This window comes from Saccostrea cucullata, unplaced genomic scaffold (genome assembly GCF_032062105.1).
Source record: "Saccostrea cucullata isolate Sc308-1 unplaced genomic scaffold, CSIRO_AGI_Scuc_v1 ctg3, whole genome shotgun sequence".
Taxonomy (NCBI): domain Eukaryota; kingdom Metazoa; phylum Mollusca; class Bivalvia; order Ostreida; family Ostreidae; genus Saccostrea; species Saccostrea cuccullata.
This window is the reverse complement of record NW_026935858.1, coordinates 195616-205744: the sequence shown is the minus strand read 5'-3', so window position 1 is coordinate 205744 and position 10129 is coordinate 195616.

Genomic DNA, 10129 nt, shown 5'->3' with positions numbered 1-10129 from the left:
GAATCAGATGGACATCACACAAGAGTTATGTCCCCTGACCGCATTTTTCCGGGGGAGGGGGGGGGGGGGTCTTACAGTGGCCCTGTAGGATTCTAGTTTTAGTTAACTTTATTTTGGAACAAAGAAATCAAAACAAGTTAATGTATCGCAGTAAACCCAAACTTTTGGCAACATTGTTTCTTTCCCCTTCGGCCTTTGTTCTGATTGACCTTGCAAAAAGACACAACTCTAACCATATTGTTGGCTGAACTACATACATGTGATAAGTTTCGACCCATTACATAATCAAGATAAAGAAATACATGTACTTGATAATTGATATCAGAAATTATTATCTTTTAAGACTATGTTTCGAAAAGCTAACAATAAAAAATTGTGAAAAGAAAAAATGAGCATTGAAAGAGACCAAACTTATATAAAAACTCGCAGTGTACGGATCATCCGTTATTTGTCAGAGATAGTAGTGTATTTCAAAGGGACTTCATCCCATTATCTATGGAGATGGAAAAATCAATTAAATAGCTTGCAAATCTGCTTGAATAGCCAAATTATACATTTTCTTTCTATTAGGATCTAAAAATCTTCATCTGTCTGTTGGCATGCGATGCAAATATCCCTGTGACACGTGCTAAAACGTTTAAACGATCAAGGCTCGCAGCGGGCACCGGTTCATCAGAACTAAGACGGCCAATCAACGCTTTAAATTACACGTGTCTTAATATAACAAACAGAATGTTATGCAAAAACAAATGAACGGCTTCGTTAGGAGCCTGATGACTTGGTCAGATAGTTTGCATACACATCTCTTTCTGGTTTGTTCCTTTTTTCTTTGAAGTAGTCTAATTGCTCGTCAATGTGCCATATTGGGTACACTTATCAATTTTGTTGTAGAATTTTGCGAATGTCGGTAATCAATATAATTAATTTCTAATAATCTTATAGCAGTATTTCCTAAATGATGGAGTAGAGAACAATATACAAGATCTGGCCGCAATGGGACTTTTTAATCCAGGCCAATCGTGCATGACCCCATAAAATAAAAATCCATCGATTTCATAAATTATCAAGTAGAATATTTGTCAATAACTTTTATGAAATATTTTACAAGAAAACTGTGATTGAAGATATATTTTTACATTTAAATGTCTACTACAAAAGTTGTATACCTTTCCTTTTCGGGGGAGGATGAATTTGAGAGATTCCGATCCCGATCTAATTTATTTTCTAGCTAACCCAACTCTAGTAACAGGAGCTGTTTTCCTCCCAACTAAAAGCATTTGCTTTTGAATTTGATAGGTGGTATCATATTTCAGTTTAAATTATATCTTTCAATATGTTCAACCTCGATTATTTAAATTTTAAAATATGTAAGCACATGACATGTGCATATAGAAACAAAAAACCTTGAATTTTATTTTACAACCTTTGCTTTAAGAAAAAGTGTATTTGATATTCATGAGGGGACCTGAGTTAGCGATTTCTACCTGTTAAATAACGATGCTCAAGCCAAAACAATAGCTACAGAAAAAAGCTATATACATGTACATTGTAGTGGATAATAGTTTTTATAGTTAGCCATTAAACACCGAGAAATGCTCATTAATATCCTCATCCTAACATATACATGTACAAAACTGAATCACAAAAAGTATAGAGAACACATTATATTTTTAAAAGTGTGAATTAAAATTCTAAAATGCTAATAAATTCAAGAATGATTTGTATGGCAAAAATTCAAATAATGTACAAAAGCGAAATTTCTGTAGGAATATATTTATATCCTTGTTTACTTAGAGTGACTTTTACTACATTTGCAATTCATAATTAAAAATGTAACCACATAACCTAGATCCAATAAAAATCTATCTGATTTTTTTTTCAAATGTCTCATTTAGGAAGCACTTCATGCAATTTAAGTTCGTTTAATCAGTATGTCCATGTCCTCTCTTGTATATATTTTCATCGTACATGTATAATATACCAAAATTTTTCATTTGCATACCAGTCTATTTGCTGCACAAATTATGTAATTCATCTGACGGGATTTGCTCCTAGAATATTCAAGAATATTCCTTAAGTACACAGTATAGTACAATGGTTGTTCATTATAATTTTTTTCATAAATACATGTTCGATTATATCTTTTCATGTAAAAATACATGTATTTTAAACATTTAAATATTTTTTCTGGACCGCTTTTACACTGTCTATCTGGGAGAAGATACTATGTCTGTGGGGTCCATAGAAACAAAGTGTATTCAAGGAATCTATAATCACATTATAATCTTCAATGCAGATGCGTGCCACGGTCAAAATCCATCAATTTCTTCTTCGAAGGAAGCATGTCTTAACCAAATAAATTGAACTTGTGACAATGAATGACATTATTTAATCACGATTCTTATTAATGTGATCACCCGATCGACAAATTGAACTGTTCAAAAACGAAACTGACACCAAGAGTTACATCCTTTGCCGATAAGAAATGCGATGTGTCAATTTCGAACCATCCGCGAGTTAATAGAAAGTTTGTGTCTCTAAAACAGAAAAATGGAAATTTGAAAGACTGGAATATCAGTTTGTTTTGGTGATTATTAAGGTCAAGAAAACAGAACGTGGCATATCAAAATGTATGTAAAAATTCTAAATAGAACACTTTCTTAGACTGAGTTAACCTTTTGTAAGGTTTGTAGTTTTCTATCATTTTTGTTATCTGTTTAATATTTTCATTGGTATGATATTATAAAAATGAATAGTTTGTTTCATATTTGTTAAGTTAGATGAAAACTTAAGAGCGCAATATGAAAATGAGAGATGATGTGTCAAAACTGTTTTTTCTCAAAGTTAAAAAAGAAATCGAACAAAAAATCGAACATATATATAATTTTGAAATTGTAATCCATGTGTGTATCATACTTTTGATTTTTTTTCTTTCCATAGCTTTACACACAAATAATAAAATTCTTTTCTTGTTCAATTTGATTAATACAGGTACTGAAAAAGAAAATCAGTAGAGATAAATATAATTCAAGTTTACCATGTACAAGCTAAATAATATGTAAAACAGGGGAAAATAGTATTGATTATTCTTCTTTTGTCTTATTTAATGATTGTAACATTAATTGCAAATCAAAATTTTGTAAATGTGATGTAAAATTAGATTCTCAATTCCAAGAACATCGAATGCCCATGTAATTGTAAAGCAAGTGCCAGTGATTGAATGGGGTGCAACATCTCTCTAAAGCTAACTTCTCGGTGGGGAAACATGGCGTAATATTTACCACTTTTCAAAATGGAAAATAAATTTTCTCTCCTTCTTACGCTAATAGTGATACAAATTATATCACCTGCCATGACAACCTCGCGACATCTTGTCACCGGAAGTGAGTGTGCCCCCTTAAGGGATCAACTTCTGTTTTTGATTAAATTTGGTCAATTCGACAGCTTTGTTTTTGCATTCGCTAAGTGATACCAAGATTAAATTGAGACTTCTTGTTCACTTGTCTGGCGACCGGCGAGTTCATCGTAACGGACACTGACGTCTCAGGGGATTCTGGGACGGTATTGACAAATCATCTATGCTGACGCAGTAATTAAGTAAATGATCAATAAAAGGGCATTTAGTGGAAGCTTGATGATCAGAGAAGAAGACATCAACACCATTAAAAAACAATATCTGTATATTTTAACCTTTTTTTTAGGTGGCTGAGCAGTAAACACCTTTTCTGCATGTCCATACACTGGCGGATCCAGGATTTTTACCTTGAGCACAAAGTTCAGAATATTTTAAGAGGGAACATGAAGCGGGCCTGTTGGGTGTTTTTGTACTCAATAACTTAGATAGGTGAATGAAATATTATGTAAAATTGAAACTTTATGTTGTTTTGTTTCGGTTTGAATGTGAAATGGACACAAGTTTACAATGCGAATCAAGCAAGATACTAAATACATTTGATAAGAATACATATGAAATATTCTTGTCTAGCTGATGTCAAATACTTGAGAAACACCCATAGATCTTAATTATCATAGTTTGATATAACATTAAGTTCGCGGTCTTGTGTATAAAAGTAAATAATCAACTCAAGAGACCTTTTGCAATAATTTTAATCAGAAACTATAAATATCTCTATTTTAATTAATAAACAACGCATAACATGAAAATAGATAAAAATTAACATAATTATGTTAATATTGAAATTTAATTGAACTAATTCCTTGTTACATTAACCGTGTAGGTAAATTAATACATTCTTTAGCAGAAAATAGAGAAAAAATTCAATCCCTAATTGAGATGTTGAATTCTAATTAACTTCTAATAACATCTTACATTTGACTGCTCCTACACAATAAACACTCTTAAAAAAGTTTTACTTAGTAGTCATTTTTTACTTGAAATAACAAAGATAAGTAATAGATAATTACTAAGCATTTACTTAAAAATTAAAATCAATTACTGAAATATATGTCAATTACTAGATTCAAAAGTTTTACTTGATTTTTGTATTTTAAAGAATTGTTTTACTTACACACTAAAACGTTTTACTTAGTAATTTATATTTACTTAAATTTGTGTATATAAGTAATAACATTACTTGGTCTTTACTTACATTTTACTACTATTTACTATATAATTAATATTTTAATGCCCCCGTAAACGAAGTTTCGGGGGTATATAGTTTTTGTCGTGCATGTCTGTCTGTCTAACTGTCTCTCTGTTTGTCTGTTTATCTGCAGAAACTTTAACCTTGCCCATAACTTTTGATTTAGCGGAGCTATGACTTTCATATTTCACACGTGTATTCCTTTTGACAAGACCTTTCTTTGAGTATCACCAAATTTGACCTTGACCTTGAAATTTGACTCACTTATACACAAAAATTCCAAACTTATTCTTTATCCAAATCTTTTGAACAGTAAATACCAGGACATTTATACTTCACATATATATTTTTTGTTGAAAGAACTTTCATTGAATACCAGCAACTATGAAATTTTGACTTTGACCCTGGAAATTTCCATCCTTGTGAAAAAAAAACTTTAACCTTGGCCATAACTTTTGAACGGTAAGGAATAGTGCTTTCATACTTACATATATGTAATCATTTTGAGAAGACCATTCATAGGATACCAAGAACTCTGACCCCTTGACCTTGGAGTTTGACCCACTTTTAAAAAGCAAACCTTGACTGTAAATGGATTAGGGTTAGTGCATGCATCCTTTACATAGTTCATCCTTGTGACAAGACCTTCTTTGGGTACCACCAAATCTGTCCCTTTATCCTTGACCTTGGAGTTTGACCTACATTTCAAAATTGGTAACCTTGACCATAACTTCTGAAGGGTTGAGGCAAGTGTTTCCATATTTCAAATATGTATTTTTTGTGGCAAGATCTTTCATTAGGTACCAATATCCTTGACATTTTGACCTTGGAGATATCAAGAAATCCCAATAATTTAGATTTGCATATAAGAAAAGTTTAACCTTTGCTATGTTGCCATACAGGGGCATAGGTGTTTCACAAACACATCTTGTTTGAATTGTATTTAATTGATTTACTTAAAACAAAAATTTATTTACTAAATCAAGGAAAATTCATATCAGTAACTAGTGCTAATTGTAACGGGAACCGTTACAGATGTTCCCCAAACGCTCCCCAACTCCCTTTCTGTGCCATATTCCTTGTAAGCTTCATTAAATAAGACAAACTCTGTGCATTTTTGACTTTAACAATGTTTTTCCAGAAGGATACCTATTATATTCAATTTTTAGCATTGCACCCAAGCGCATGTGAATGCATGTGCGTTATGACCATATCATCTTGTCTTTCAAGAGTAGTTTTAGATATACTCGTTTCAAATGCACGCATGTGCGGGCACGTACATGATGATCATACCTTCTTGTAGGAGTCCCTTACATCTATCTATGTTCTTAATCCCATCCTGTTTGGTTGAAAAACAAGGGAGTTATAGCCATTTCAAGTTTCAGCCAATCAGATTGCAGCACACGTGCATGCGCGTAATTTCATGATTTTTTTTAATATCATTTTGTAGGATATCCTAATGCATGGCTATATCTTAAATTTCAAAGAATTTCGTCAAAAAACAAAGAAGAAATAGCAATTTAAATTTTCAGCCAATCAAATTGCAGCACACGTGCATGCGCGTGATTTCATGATATTTTTTCTATATCATTTTGTAGGATATCCCAATGCATGACTATATTTTAAATTTCAAAGAACAAAGGAGATATAGCCATTTAAAGTTTCAGCCAATCAGCTTGCAGCACATGCACATGCGCATGCTTTCATGAAAATTCTTATATATCATGCGGTAGATCATTATAATGTAGGACTATGTTCAAAATTTCAAAGGATTATGACAAGAAACAAGAAAGTTATTGATACTTTAGTTTCAGCCAATCAGAGCAAAGCGCACGTGCATGCGCGTGAAATCTTGCTATTTTGACCATGCTATCTTGTCTATACTACTAATGTATCCTTACATTATGAGTTTCAAAAAATTTCATCAAAAAATAGAAAAGTTACGGCAATATCCATTATATTGGTAATTTCACCTAATGCACGTGCGCGCTCTTGCAAGCACGTGCGCGCAAAATGACCTTTGTTTGGCAACTCTACATAACATGCCTACTAACCCTAAAAAGGTTTCACCTAAGTCGGATGTGTAGTTTACAAGATCACTCGTGGACAAAATTTTCCCAGGAAGAAGAAAAATAATAATAATAATAATAATAATAACTAGTGCTAATTGTAACGGGAACCGTTACAGATGTTCCCCAAACGCTCCCCAACTCCCTTTCGGTGCCATATTCCCTGTAAGCTTCATTAAATAAGACAAACACTGTGCATTTTTGACTTTAACAACGTTTTTCCAGAAGGATACCAATTATATTAAATTTTTAGCATTGCACCCAAGCGCATGTGAATGCCTGTGCGTTATGACCATATCATCTTGTCTTTCAAGAGTAGTTTTAGATATACTCGTTTCAAATGCACGCACGTGCGTGCACGTGCATGATGATCATACCTTCTGGTAGGATTCTCTTACATCTATCCATGTTCTAAATCCCATCCTGTTTGGTTGAAAAACAAGGGAGTTATAGCCATTTAAAGTTTCAGCCAATCAGATTGCAGCACACGTGCATGCGCGTAATTTCATGATTTTTTTTATATCATTTTGTAGGATATTCTAATGCATGACTATATTTTAAATTTCAAAGAATTTCGTCAAAAAACAAAGGAGAAATAGCAATTTAAAGTTTCAGCCAATCAAATTGCAGCACACGTGCATGCGCGTGATTTCATGATTTTTTTTCTATATCATTTTGTAGGATATCCCAATGCATGACTATATTTTAAATTTCAAAGAATTTCGTCAAAAAACAAAGGAGATATAGCCATTTAAAGTTTCAGCCAATCAGCTTGCAGCACACGCACATGCGCATGCTTTCATGAAATTCTTATATATCATGCGGTAGATCATTATAATGTAGGACTATGTTCAAAATTTCAAAGGATTATGACAAGAAACAATAAAGTTATTGATACTTTAGTTTCAGCCAATCAGAGCAAAGTGCACGTGCATGCGCGTGAAATCTTGCTATTTTGACCATGCTATCTTGTCTACACTACTAATGTATCCTTACATTATTAGTATCAAAAAATTTCATCAAAAAATAGAAAAGTTACGGCAATATCCATTATATTGGTAATTTCACCTAATGCACGTGCGCGCTCTTGCAAGCACGTGCGCGCAAAATGACCTTTGTTTGGCAACTCTACATAACATGCCTACTAACCCTAAAAAGGTTTCACCTAAGTCGGATGTGTAGTTTACAAGATCACTCGTGGACAAAATTTTCCCAGGAAGAAGAAAAATAATAATAATAATAATAATAATAATAATAATAACTAGTGCTAATTGTAACGGGGACCGTTACAGATGTTCCCCAAACGCTCCCCAACTCCCTTTTGGTGCCATATTCCCTGTACGTTTCATTAAATAACACAAACTCTATGCATTTGATTTAATAACAACGTTTACCCAGAAATGTACCATGCTCATTCAAATTTTAGCATTGCATGTGTGCGCATGTGAATGCATGTACGTAATGACCATATCATCTTGTCTACACAATCTATATATTTTAATATACTAAATATTAAAGAATTTAATCCAAAAATATTTAAAAAATTCGCTCATTCAAGTGTATTTTTGATTTTACCCATTTCACGTGCACGCACGTGCATACATGTGCATGGTGACAATACCTTCTTGTAGAAGTCCATTATATATATATCTATGTTCAAAATCCCATCCTGTTTGGTTGAAAAACAAGGGAGTTATAACTGTTTAAAGTTTCAGCCAATCAGATTGCAGCTCACGGCCATGCACGTGCATGCATGTGCATGGTGACCATACCTTCTTGTAGAAGTCCGTTTTATATATCTATGTTCCAAATTTCATCCTGTTTGGTTGAAAACCAAGGGAGTTATAGCTATTTAAAGTTTCAGCCAATCAGATTGCAGCGCATGTGCATGCACGTGTTTTCATGATTTTTTTCTATATATCATGTTGTAGGATATACTAATGCATGGCTATGTTCAAAATTTCAAAGGATTTCGTCAGAAAACAAGAAAGATAGTGAGACTTTAGTTTCAGCCAATCAGAGCAAAGCGCACGTGCATGCGCGTGAGATCTTGCTATTTTGACCATGTCATCTTGTCTATATTACTAATATATCCTTACAATATGAGTTTCAAAGCATTTCATCAAAAATTTAAAAAGTAACACCTATATCAATTAAATCGGCCATTTCACGTGTTGCACGTGCGCGCTCTTGCAAGCGCGTGCGCGCAAAATGACCTTTGTTCGGCAAATCTACAAAACATGTCTACTGACCCTAAAAACATTTTACCTTAGTCGGATGTGTAGTTTACAAGATCACTCAAGGACAAAATTTTCCCAGGAATAATAATAATAATAATAATAATAATAAGAAACAGAGTAAAAACAATATGTTCCCCAACTTCGTTTGGGGAACATAATAATAAGAAACAGAGTAAAAACAATATGTTCCCCAACTTCGTTTGGGGAACATAATAATAATAAGAAACAGAGTAAAAACAATATGTTCCCCAACTTCGTTTGGGGAACATAATTACTTAAATATGGTAGTCTAATCACTATTTGCCTGTGAGAAGGAGTTATCTTTCTTCTAAATATACCTTCATGTGAAAAAATAGTCACACTAATAAAAATGCGATATTAAGTACTTGAAATGTTTAACCATTTTTAAAATGGTCCTTAAAAAGATACAACTTATCCAATTTTTAAGACTTTCGAAGTTGGAATCAAATGTTATATTGTTATATATAATAAAACAATTACAAGCAAACTGGCAAAAGAAATAGAAAGTATAATTGTTTCCATCAGAAGCAGATTTCTTCTATTAAACTATTTAGAGGGACCAAATAGGGAACTCTAATAAATAAATCTGTGAGTAGTACTCACATGTCAGAGGGTCGGTACCTCGCAGTGTTTCTAGTAAATAATGTCGATTTTAGTAAATATGATAAGTATTTCTTAATTTCAGAATTACATTTACTTAGTAATAATTCATAAAATTTAGTAAATAGAAAGCATATTATCTCTAAATTAAGTAATAATAATTTAACAAAAATGAGTAGTTCATTTACTAACTTAAAGTAATACAATTCCTATAATGTAAGTAATTCTATTGATACTTAGTAAATCATTTTATAAGTAAATGAATTCATCCTTATTACTAATTATGTTTACAATTACTAACCATGATAGTCATTTACTTGCTATTCTGACTAAATGGATTACTAATAATTACTAGTTTTTCTTAATCTAATATCTTATTTTAAAAACAACAAGTAAAACTTTTTTTAGAGTGAAAAAATCAAAACTAAAACAAAATAATCAAAACAATAAAGAGGATAGCTGTGTTTCATTGTTTCCTCTATGAAAAAGTGAATTTTTTTCACATCTCCGTTGTTCTGACAGGGACAAGTAGGGCTATAAAAACTGGAATAAATTAGAAAGAGCCTAACGAGAATCGCAAAGGGAAAGGGTACAG